The sequence below is a fragment of the Lipotes vexillifer genome, unplaced genomic scaffold (assembly GCF_000442215.2).
Source record: "Lipotes vexillifer unplaced genomic scaffold, Lipotes_vexillifer_v1.1 scaffold190, whole genome shotgun sequence".
Taxonomy (NCBI): domain Eukaryota; kingdom Metazoa; phylum Chordata; class Mammalia; order Artiodactyla; family Lipotidae; genus Lipotes; species Lipotes vexillifer.
Genome location: NW_006794958.1, coordinates 3,242,806 through 3,255,956, shown reverse-complemented (window position 1 = coordinate 3,255,956; position 13,151 = coordinate 3,242,806).

Genomic DNA, 13,151 nt, shown 5'->3' with positions numbered 1-13,151 from the left:
GAGGGAGGAGATATATGTATATGTACAGCTGATTCACTTTGTTATAAAGCAGAAACTAACACACCATTGTAAAGCAATTATACTCCAATAAAGATGTTAATAAAATAAAATCCTATAAAAAAAAAAGGCAAAAAATAACAAGTTTTGACAAGAATGTGAAGAAAAGGGAACCCTCCTGCACTATTGGTGGGAATGCAAGATGATGCAGCCACTATAGAAAACAGTATGGAGATGCCTCAAATTAAGAATAGAACTACCATATGATCCAGCTATCACAGTTCTGGATATTTATCCAAAGAAAACAAAAACTCTAATTCAAAAAGACACAGGCACCCTTATGTTCATCACGGTATTATTTACAATAGCCAAGATATGCAAACAACCTACATGCCCACCAAGGGATGGTTGGATGAAGATGTGATGTATATATACATCATGGCTGTATATATATTCAGCCATAAAAATGAAATCTTGCCATTTGCAACAACATGGATGTAACCTAAGGGTAACATGCTAAGTGAAATAAGACAGAGAAAGAGAAATACCATATGATTTCTCTCATATGTGGACTATAAAGGCAACAACAACAACAAACCAAACAGAAACAAACATGTAGATATAGAGAACAGAATAGTGGTTACCAGAGGGGAAGGGCTGTGGAAGGAGAGGGTGAAAGGGGTGTGGTGACAAATGGAAACTAAACTTTTGGTGATGAGCATGCTTTAGGGTACACAGAAGTAGAAATATAATGTTATACACATGAAGTTTGTCATAATCCAATGTTACCTCAATAAAAAATAAATCTAAAATAAAGTTAAAATTTTTTAAATAAAAAATATACATGTAGATGTCTTATAACAAAAATAGAAAAACCTTAGAAATATTCTGGGTATACTTCATCATATAGAGGATGAGGAAGTCCCTATTTCATTGTGATAAACATCTTTGAATACACTTCTCTCATACCTACTAATCGCTCTAAAAGTTTAGTCCAGCCTTAAATTTATAATTTGATTACACATCTTTTCCTAATACTGTCCTTTACTGGAGACTTTACCTTTTCTGTGTCTTTCCAACATTTAAGAATTTTCAATTCTGAGACCTATTTGTGGACAATTCTACCACTCACCTTCCAAAACCCATTCCTATTTTACTGCCACTGTATACCTCTCTCTCTGTCTTTCTCTCTCTTTCATCTCACACACAAACATGCAGACATATTTCAGCATTGCATGTGAATAGTTTTGTCCTTGTTCTGAACTCTTACCAACTAATTCTGACCATAATGGAACCTGACCTATAAGGATCAAATCCACATCTCTATCCTCTGCACCAAGTTGTAAATGTGGTATTTTAAAGAAGGCTTATATCAGAGGAAGTACAGTATAGGATGGAAAGATTGAATCAGATAATATATGTAAAGACAATATTAAGTAGGAAATGCTGAAACAATTACACAGGATTAAGAGATTGCTCTAAGCAGCAATTTGCAATATCAAACATCCTTTCTAGTCTAGACCTGCCAGGGGCAGCCCACATCCCTCCACAGTAAATCATCTTCCTTGAGGAGACACAGTAATTCACTCAACAATTATTTAAGAGCTGTTTTTTTCCCGGTCAATGTATCAGGAACTTGGGAGCACGGGGATGGCAGGTAGGGAACATATCTTCAAGTACCTTGTGTTTTCACATAAAGACAGTAATATAAATGATGACAATGTGAAGTAATATAGCTACAGTGAAAGACTGGATAAGGTACTGATGAAGTGAAGACAATTTGGATGTAAGATTGCATGAGGAGGCTGTGCAGAGTAGCATTCAAGTTCAGATTCTCAAGTAACTCCGTGTGACTGATGCAAAGAGGGAAGAGTGTGGTTGGAACTGAGGCCCTGACATGGGCATCCAGCCAGTTTCCCAAAGATACATGAATTATTTTTATCAAAAAAGTGGCAGGCACATTGAATTAATCAATACACAGTACATGGTTTATATAAATGGACAGAGATGGTGTGTTCTAGTGTAGTGACAGAGGCCCTGGGAACAGACAGAGTCAAGGTCTTTATAAACCTTCATTTTGAATATACTTACAGTTCTCATTGATATTGCAAGGTACGTCAGGGACAATGTGTGTTAAGCACTTAGCAAAGTATTTGTCACATTAGAGGCACTGGAGAAGTGGAGGTTATTTGCAATAGCCTGAGTATTAATGAAAGCAGTGGTGGCGGCTGTGTTGGCAGAGTGATAATAGATGGTCTCTTGGAATTACTTTATTAGCCAAACCATGTCATCATTCTATGCCTGCCTGATACTAGAAGGAAAACTAAACTTAGGAAGTTCAAAATATATTTTTTCTGGTGCCTGGAAAATTAAAGAATGATAATAAATATTTCCCTGTGGTAGACAATGAGTGTAATTTTTAAAAGGCATGCAAAAGTCCTAGTTCTCTTTACTTTGTACATCTGGGACTTAATTTTAAAGTCCATCATAACCTATTGGTGTGGCAAGGTCAAATTTGCCCTTCTACACCCATCCCTAGCCATATCTAGACTGTGAGTGTCTTCTACTAATTAAGATAAATGTAAATAATGCCCTTTACTTAAGCTGTCCAGACCTATTTTTTTTCAAACAAGGACACAGAGACTGAGATAGCTGGGCCTTGAGTTCTGGCTTTAGTGAAATGCGGCTACTCTTGAGGCTAAGGAATGGCTCTAACTAAAAGTTTAGGCACTGCCTCTTAGAGGAAGAAGCAGTTTTTTCAGGAATCAAAAGTCTCCTCGATAATTCTTGGAGCAAAAAAACAGAACTGCAGACACAGCTCTGATGTAGCTCTGATGTAGCAAGGGACCAATTCTTCTCTGGTCCTTGGTGAAATATGCATTTATTAGCAAACAGGAACTCTTGAGAAACATCTATTTTATCCATTTACACAAAACAAATTTACAGTTGGGCCTACCCTAGAGTTGTCCTTATATGAAGAGCCAGTAGAAGTGGCTAAAGATTGTAGACAGTACCCCTCATCCTGACTTTTTAATAGTAAAATATTATCTGCAAGTTTTATCAGTAATTAATCAGGAATGTTTTAATTGCAATTCATTGTATGTACCTTAATTTTACTTCAAAGTACCTTATTTAAAGGGACTTATGTCAATTTTATGAACTGTATTACTTTTTTCCATAGGGGATTTTTGAACTATGTATCTTGAGATATATAGTTGTATAAATGATCAGTAAAACAAACTGATCTTAATCATATTCTTTGTATTTTAAAATGTTTCTATTATTGAATCCAACCTTAAATTTGAATATTTAGACAAGAGAGTATTTAACGATATGGGGAAATGTGCATAATCATTTTGCTCAAAATACACTGTTAAATCTTTTTTAAAAGGCTGAAAGTAGTTTCCAAAATGTAAGTCAACTTTTACTGTATTTTTTAAAAATTAAATTTAGTCTAAAATAAGTATATCAAATGTATGTATTTAAGGAAAAGTGATAAATCTAGTATGTACCAATTTTCTTATGTTTAATTATACAAGTTTAGATACATACATTCTCTCTCTCTCCCTCTCTCTGGTTTTTGTGTGTGAAGATTATTTCTGCTGTAAGAATGAGAGACATTAGGGCAATGGCAATGTTTACTTATAGTTCCAAATTGCTTTGTGGTAGTAAGGCAGCCAGGCAATGAACAAGACATTCATCTGAAAGGAATATTTTCATTCATTGATTCTCTTTTCTGGATTTCAGATAATTGCCCCATACCTTCCAACATTAAACAGTAACAATAATATCAATATTTAATGACTTAAAGCTTTTATCACATGATGAATTCCATTTCTGACTACTGCTTGGAATAATTCTACAGTTTAGTTCTCCAAAGACATTTTCATGGGAAATTACCTGTTTTGCTGATTACCGAACACACGTTTCATGGTATCTTTCACTAGTTTGAGGAAACAGTAGTGGTGGTGAAGGGACAGATGTTGGAGTATATTTTATCGTCAGTAACTTTAGAGAAATCATGCAAATACAACGAGGAGAAACAGTAGAAAAATGTCTTAGAAACATCTAAAAAGTGATCGCTTTGATTATATTTCTAGGCTTAACATGTTAAAAATGGGACTTTAAATATAGAAATCAGGAAGAATTAGTGAAAAGATGTTATCCATCATAATGAAATTGCAAGATACTGGAAATAGTACAATACAGTTTAATGCAAAGTAGTGATAAATGTCATGGAACTGTGTCACTGAAGGGGTTGTGGAGCAAACATTTTAGAGAAATTTAGAGTTCTGTGACTAAATTCTTCACTAAATTGCAAACAAAATTGTCTTGGCTAAATGAACTACAGTGTGCATTTACAACAAACTTGTATGTAGCCATTAGACAAGATAGAATTTAAGGATATGGGGAAATGTCCATAAACATTTTCTGTAAAATACATTGTTAAATTTTAAAAAGTTGAAAATAGTGTCTAAAATGTAAGTTCTTTTTACAATGCAGATGCATTCATAAGGAAAATTCTATAGAAATAATTCAAAATATTAGTATTTATTAACAGGATGTCTTATTAATTGGTAGAATAATAGATTATTATATTTTTTACTTCTGTATATTTTCTAAGTTGTCTACAGTAAATACATATTGCTTTGGAAATAAATCAGTGTTTTAAATGTTTGTACTTAAAATAGTCCTCTCACGTTTTAAACACATGCATGTAACTGGAACATGACATTCTTTACCTATGCATCCTAACACAATGCTTACTGTTTACCATATAAGAGGATTCCTTAATATTTGTTGAAAAAAATGGAAATATATTTGGAAAAGGAACTGCTATTTTTTCTGAAAAGGAATACGTACTTGGAGTATGTGAAACACAATTACCAGCCTAATGGTTCCTGGAATGCTCTCTTACTTGGGCGTATACACAATGGCTTTATTTTTGATTAACTGGAGATATTGAATTTGAATCCTGACCTTAGTGAGGTTAATTTTCAAAATTATTAATGTAGCATACACAGGGGTGCTTGAAGAGCAGAAGGCCTTGACTAGTGCAAGAGAAGCAGAAACTGCACTTTCGAAACCGAGATAAACACTGATCCTCTCAGAAGATTCTGCATTGGGAGCCCGATGCAGCTGGCCCACTTAGGACTGACTTTTCTGATGTTTTTCTTCAGTGAAGAGGTTGCAGCTGTCACTATAATGGCAGCAGCTGGCGTCCACGCTGGCACTCGGAGAGCAGTGCTCTGAGACTCCCTGTCTGCTACTTGGGCTGATTCAGTACTTTGGTGACTCCAATTACTAGACCTTTGCAGCATCAAACCACATGCCTGACTCTTGGGAGGGGAGCTGTTCTCTTCCCTGACCTACTTGAATGACAGTCCAGAAACATAGTCATGAAATATGTCTCATGCTAAGAGAGAGATTAAAAGTATTTCCACCCTTCCCCTATGGAATAGGACAAATTTAAATGCTGGAGGTGGGGCTGTATTCTCTTTTGAAAGATGATCAAGGGGATTATCCCTATTTTATGAGTAGAATGCATGGTCTTTTCCAGGCCATCAATAATTTGGGGTAACTGGAAAACCTGTGAGATGGTCATCATATGTTTTATAGAAACATCTATCTATATACTATTAGTACAGTTTGATTTTCAGATAATAAAAGAGAAACATCTGCAGTTCTCCAGTATTGAAACTAAAGAAACTAAAAACAACACAAAAAAACTTCTATTTTAAAGAAAACCTTTGCATATCACTAACTTAGGTCCTTAATGTATACTGAGCACTGTGTTCTACATGCAGTCCTTTAAACCTATAATTCTGTGATATATATGTTGATTCAATCACGTACTTCATAGATGAAAACAAGATATACAAGATAAGTAGTTCAGTATACAGAGTCCAGATTTGTCTGACTCCAAATCCTGTGCTTGTAGCAACTCAACACTGCTGCCTTCGACAGCATTTTCTGGGGACTGTATGATGACCCACAAAATATAGGGCAAAATTTTCACATATGTAGCAAACACACACACACATGTATAATCCTATGAGTTTGGCATTTCATATTTTCTCTGTGACCTTATCTGTTACATCTCTGGATATTGAACTTGACTGTACACAGCTGCTTTACTAAATATTAAAAACCCACAGGAAGCACAGAGAAGCTTGCACCACAGGCCTGGCAGTGCCTTTATCAGAAGGCCATAGCACTAAATCAATGTAACCAAAATGTACTTTTATCCCAAAGTGCTCCAATCCTAGAAGTTACCTGAAAGAGGCAACATGTTTATCTTCCAGACGATTCCTGTTGGGTTACTCCTCAGTTCTCCAAATCGGTCTGATTTTCTTCCACCAGGGGGTGCCAGAGCAACAACAACAGTACTGCAATTCCTAAGGAAAAATTTTCTCCTAATTATGACTCATTTATAGAGATAGTGTGGTGGCACCTATTGGAACAATTCCTGATAAACCAAAGAGTCCACGGTATTAATTTTAATTTAAGGAAGGATAAGATCATTTATGTATACAGAGAACTCTGAAACCTTATTTTATCTATTTATTAGAATATTCCTCCTGCCAAAAATACATGAGCTGTTACCAAGAGGTAATTTATTTCGTTTCCTGCCTACTACTTTTCTTTTTAATGGAAATGGGTCTTAGAAGAAAAGCAGAAATACCTGCTAAAAAGATGAGACAAGTAGTAAAAATTAGCTACTTAACAATAGAAATAGTGGCATTTGGGTAAAGAAAGCACTTTTATTTTAACTTGAAAACTTCTTACAACTCCACAAAGTAAATATTACCTCTAGTATTATTGATACAAAATCTTTAAAAAGTGCAAGTTCCCATTCCAAGTATCTCATTGCATCCCTCAGAATAATCACTAAGAGTTTTTGTATGTTTTTATTCCCATGCTTGTGTATATGTACCATGTGTCATATATATTAAAAAATATACACGGCATATATACTTTAACAATGGACTCATAGTGTGTATGTATAATTGTCAGTTTCCTTTTTTTATTCACTTCATATATCAGAACACTTTTCCACATTAGGGCATAAATATCTAGTTCATTTCTACAAGTCTAAATTACTGAGCTAGTAGAAATACATAAAGCTAAATAATAATGATTTTTTTAAAAATAATCATTGCAAAAGCAAGTTCAAAGTAACTTCTGTACTAATTTAGTCCTAGTATTTAGTTGGCATGCAGTAGTTCATTTGAATAAACAACTGGATATTTCTTCATTCTTTGGGGGGAAAAAAAACCCTGCATACTCTATACCCATCTGAAACAATGGCAGTACACATGACCTCATACAAACTATCAGTCTAGCAGTAGAAACAGCTGCTTATTTCATTTAGTCTGGCATTTCACAGACTTACTTAAACATACCACTTTTAAAATAGATACCAATACAAACATATATCTTGGCAGACACAGATGGTTATATCCCATTCTAGGTCACTTCTATTTTACGTTGGTCCTAGAGCAGTGTTTTTCAAATTCTGACCTGCATACTAATCACATAAGGATCTTGTTGAATTACTGAGTCTGGTTCAGTAGGTTTGGAGGCGAGCCTGAGATTCTGCATTTTTAATTAGCTCCTGAGTTATGTTAGCCTGCTGTGAATAGCTTCAACCAGTAAGAACTTAGATTAGAGGACAGGATGTAATTCACAAAGAACGAAGTTTTAATCACAGGAAATGGCAGGAAGCGGCAATTAGAATGGCATTTTAAAGTCATAAAAATTTTCCCCCTTTATTTTGTAGTGATTCGTTTGTTGGTGCTTTACACTTGAGTGAATTTTTAATGCTGTCTTTGAACATGGGTTAGGAAAGATATCTAAGGGAAGTAGCATGCTTAATATTTTATGTGAGATATTATTTAACAGCAGAATATTAGCCAGATTTGGTAGTAAGCAAGAGAAATGAGCTAAGAAAGAAATATTGTTGTTGTTTTATTCCCCCTGCCAAGTACCACTGCCCCTGCCTGATATGTGTGGAGCTGCATGGCAGCCATTTTAAAGTGGGTAAGCTGTTCAACATACATAACAGATGGGGTCATAACTTCGCAATTCCATAAACATGGCCTCCACTCCTGGAGGCAGTAATGCTTTTTCATTGTGTTTATAGTAGGTGCATTGCCGGCATTTTACAAGTTATTGAAGCTCAGGGCAGCAATAACTTGTAGTTTGCAACATAGTTTCAATGTGTTTTTAGGGATGAGGTACATTAGATAAGAAGTAACTTACTAAATTATTCATTTTTTCCTGTCAGTTGGTCCAGGAGTGTTATGCCCTGGCATTTAAGTGGGAATCTGCAATTGTTCTGGCATCATAATTTTCATATTTTGTCCTTTGTAGGGTCAGTGAAGTTTTCAGTTACCTCTGGTAAACCACCTCATATTGCCCCATGCTCTTCAAGATTGACAGCAGCACGCTACTCTCTAAAATCCAGTTAGCCTCAGTGGAGACACAGCATCCCCAAAGACAAGAAAAATAAGAATCCAGGAGAACATAGAGACAATATATTTCAGGAGGGAAATTTATATTTTAAGGTCTTTCTATGAGCGTTATCTTCATCCATTGAACAAGCGTGTGTGTAAAATATCTAGCAGATGCAATAGGCAGTAGGTACATGTTAATTTTTGTGTCTTCATCATTCCAATTTCTAAAACTCGATTTCAGAAAACAATGAAACAGTGATAAGAAAATAATTACTACTATCCAGGCACTCAAAATCTAGTGAGAAAAAGAGAAAAGTAAAAATTTGGAATATATTAATACATTATAGCAAACACGTGTGTGTGTGTGTGTGTGTGTGTGTGTGTATAGTGACGGAAAAAATACCTTATTTCAGTTTGGAATGTATCTGTAGATGGTCAAATGAGATGTGTAATGAGAGAGATAAACACTGAATTTCACAGCATGTGTTTGTTGATGGCATTACAAGAGTTTTAATCATATAATGAGGCCAAAAGCCTAATTAGAGTTTGGTTAAAAGAGAAAAGAGGGGAAAAGGAGAGAGGGAGAATGTATGCTACAGCTGCCATAACAAAGTGTCACAGACTGGTTGGCTTAAATAACAGAAATTTATTTTTTCAGTTCGGGAACCTAAATATCCAAGCTCCAGGTGTTAGCAGGGTTGGCTTCACTCTTAGGCCCCTTTGCTTGCTGGTACATGGCCATCCTCTCCCTTTGCCTTCTGGTCTTCCCTCCCAATGTCTGTCTGTTTCCTAATTTCCTCCTCTTATAAGGACATCAGTCCTATTGGAATAGGGCCAACACTAACCACCTCATTTTAACTTAATTACATTTTAAAAGACTCTATCTTCAAATATAGCCACATTCTGAGATACTGGGGGTTACAACTTCAACATGAATTTTGGAGGGAAATAATTCAGCCTATAACACTCCACTCTTTGGCCCTTCAAACCTCATATCCTCATATTCAAAATACATTCACCCTATCCCAGCAGCCCCAGAAGTCTCAACCTATTTCAGCACCAATGCTAAGTCCAAAATCTCATCTAAATCAGTATGGTTGAGAATCAAGGTATGATTCATTCTGAGGCAAAGTTCCTCTCTAGCTGTGAACCTGCGATAGCAGACAAGTTATCTGTTCCAAAACCACAATGGTGGGACAGGCTTAGGATAGGTACTCCTATTCTGAAAGGGAGAAATTGGAAAGAAGAAGAGGATCACAATTCCTAAGCAAGTCTGAAAACTAGCAGGGAAAATTCCATTAGGTTTTAAGGCTTGAGAATAATTCTCCTTGGCTCAGTGCTCTGTCCTCTGGGTGGCGCCACTAGGGTGGTGGCTGTACCTCATGGGGCCACCAGTGTGGTGGCCCCATCTCCTAAATGTAACTTAGTTAATCTTTAAAGACCCTAAATATCTCATCTTTAGTTACAGTAGCATTGTGAGGTACAGCGATTAGGGAGGGCAGACACAACTCAGCCTACAATAGATACTACAGACAATTCTGAGGATTAATTTTCAAAGGTCAGCAAGGATATATGACAGTATCTTATGGAGAAAGGTGAGTGAAGTAACATGATGTAATGACAATAAGATAAAGGATCCAGTAGAGGGATGTTTTGATGTTGTAGAACAGAGGGGGAAAATTGCTAGAATAATGTCCTTAAGTATACAAGAGAGAATGGAAACAAGTATAAAATTGGAGGACTTGGCTTTAGATGGGAACACAAATTTAGGGGACAGGCATAGATATCATTAGGTGGGTTGATGTGAGATGAAATATGTAGAAGTTCTCATCTCTTGTTTTCTTCTTTTTGATTTTTTTTTAACATCTTAATTGGAGTATAATTGCTTTACAATGGTGTGTTAGTTTCTGCTGTATAACAAAGTGAATCTGCTATATGTATACATATATCCTCATATCTCCTCCCTCTTGCGTCTCCCTCCCACCTTCCCTACCCCACCCCTCTAGGTGGTCACAAAGCACGGAGCTGATCTCCCTGTGCTATGTGGCTGCTTCCCACTAGCTATCTATTTTACATTTGGTAGTATATATATGTCAATGCCACTCTCTTTCAACAAGTAAAAGGGAAGGTCATAAGCTCTAAGTGAGACTGGCAAAGCAGAGAGAAAAAAATATGTAATAGTCATTTGGGATAACTTTGTCATAAATCTATAGTGGGAAGAGTCATTCTGATTTTAAGCTTATTTTTTCTAGTCACTTTTGGTAAGAACAAAAACTGGGAATGATGAGCGTTGTTTTTTTCCAGTTTTTAGGTTTTTCTTATACAGTATGGTAAAGGAAGAAAGGGGCAAGTGAGACTAGGATATTTGCAAGGGAGTGATTTTAATAATTAAGCATATAGTTTAAGCTGTGTAAGAGTAGGGGAAAGAAAAAAAAGGAGACAAAGGATAGTGAAATAAAATAGAGGTCTTTGCAGTGTCAAGAGATTGTTGGAGTCCATGTTCTACAGGAAGCAGTCTGAGAATAGAGGACGTGATCATCAATGAGAGTCACCTTTTGGAAGAAGTGATCACAATAAGCACTTACTTAACAGCAATTGAATTATATGCCTCCTTCATTTGTAGCTGCTGTGTTTAATGTGGCTTAATGAAGAGTTAGAAACATTTGAAGAGTTCATTCTATATTCAATATAATTATGCTTTCTATGCTGCCTTAGAAATTACCACAAACTTAGTGACTTAAAACAGCAGTTGTTTATTATGAAACAATTTCTGTACATCAGAAGTCTGGGGACTGCATAACTAAGTTCTGTAGTCAAAGTCTATCTGAAATCATGGTATTGAAGACTAAAATCATGGTATTGGCCGGCTGCATTCTCAACTTGGCAAAAATCTACTCCCAGCCTCTCTCAGGTTGTTGACTGATGTCACTTCATTGTGGAAGATTTCTTGGCATTTTTTTTTTTTTGGTTCATTTTTCAAAGCCAGCAATAGAGTCTCAGACTTCTGTACCATCTTTTAAATGACTTACCTAATTAGATGAGGGCCATGAGAATAATTCCCTTTAGATTAAACTCATTAGGGTATTTAATTGCATGCGAAATCTTTTACTTTTCCCATTTTCTGTTGATTAGAAGCAAATCACAGGTTCTGCTTGCACTCAAGGTGAGGAAATTGTAAAAGGGTGTGATTCATGACTGAGGTGGTGGTGGTTACTTTAGGCTATATCCACCACAATAATGAATATGTTGAACTACACATTATTTAATTAAAGATGCTTTTTCAAGAGTTTTGCTTTCATCCATGGAGGATTAATTGCAATGAGAATCACCCTGCTACTATAAAATACTAGAAAACCCAAGGGAGTGGAGGAAATAACTGTTTTCAGACATTGGATCAGGCAGCACATGTCTGTGATTCATGAGAGAAGAGAAATAGCAATATGATCCTAGGATTTCCATCAGACTACCTAGGAAGATTCCATCCATGCCTCAGAAAAAAGCAAGGGGAACCCAAGCATAACTCAACTGAGTTGGGAAGACATTATTTGTAGAGACTGTAATTTTCAGGGAGGAATACCAGAAATGGAGGAAATTGATGATTGATAGGGCAGCACAGAAGAGGAGAAAAGAAAGGAGAGTATGACCTGCACAAGGATCCCCTCAAGTATTTGGCTAAGTATTGACCAACCTTCCAAGGTAGTCAGGGATGGGACTACTAGAAAGTGATACCAAAACAATTCATGGAGATCACATAGGGCTGAGAACTGGAATTCTCATCAGCTAGAATAAAAATACTTCTTAATACATAGGGCATCATGTAGTGTGGTCAAAATGGTCACCTCTTGGTTACTAGACTAAAGTAATCCCAGAGTAGAATCTGCTCTGAAACTGTCCAAACTGAAATCAAGTAACTAAAGGAAGAAATTGAAAGAATGTAAGCTAGTTGTGTGCTAGAACAAAGTTCAATTATCTTTATAAAAAAAAATACAAGAAAATCCAGCATTCTACATAGTATGACTCACAATTACTAGCATACAGTCAAGATTACTAGGTATATAAATAAGTAGAAAAATATGAACCATTAACAGGAGACAAATCCATCATTAGAAACAGACACAGAAAAATCAAAGATGGAATTAGTATACAAGAATATGAAAAGAGCACTTATAAATCTAATGAGTCCAAGGATTTAAAGTAAAACATGAACATGAAGGAATATGATCTTTCCTGTTCCCTTCCTTTACCCAAAGACATTCTCCTACCAATTTTTCTTTACCTCTAGACCTAATTTATTTCAGTGGCAACAGTTGATTCTAGTGTAGAGTTTTCCATAACACTCTTTGAAATATCATGGCCTAGTTAGAGGCAATCATATCGGCCAGCCAAATGAGCTCAATTATGGATCAAGTGGAATAATCACACTGAGACAAGTTTATTTCACATGACAGTCTACAGGACAATATTTTCTTCTTAAAAAGTTAATAGCATGCAAAATAAAAATTGAAAGTTATAGACTAAAATGCTAGAGAGATAACTCAAAGAAGTGGTGGACAATCCAACCGTAAAAAGGAAGTTGTGTGAAAATTAGGAAAATTTGAATATGGACTATGTATTGGATGATATTAAGAGATTAATTTAAAAACTTTATGAAGGGCTTCCCTGGTGGTGCAGTGGTTGACAGTCCGCCTGCCGATG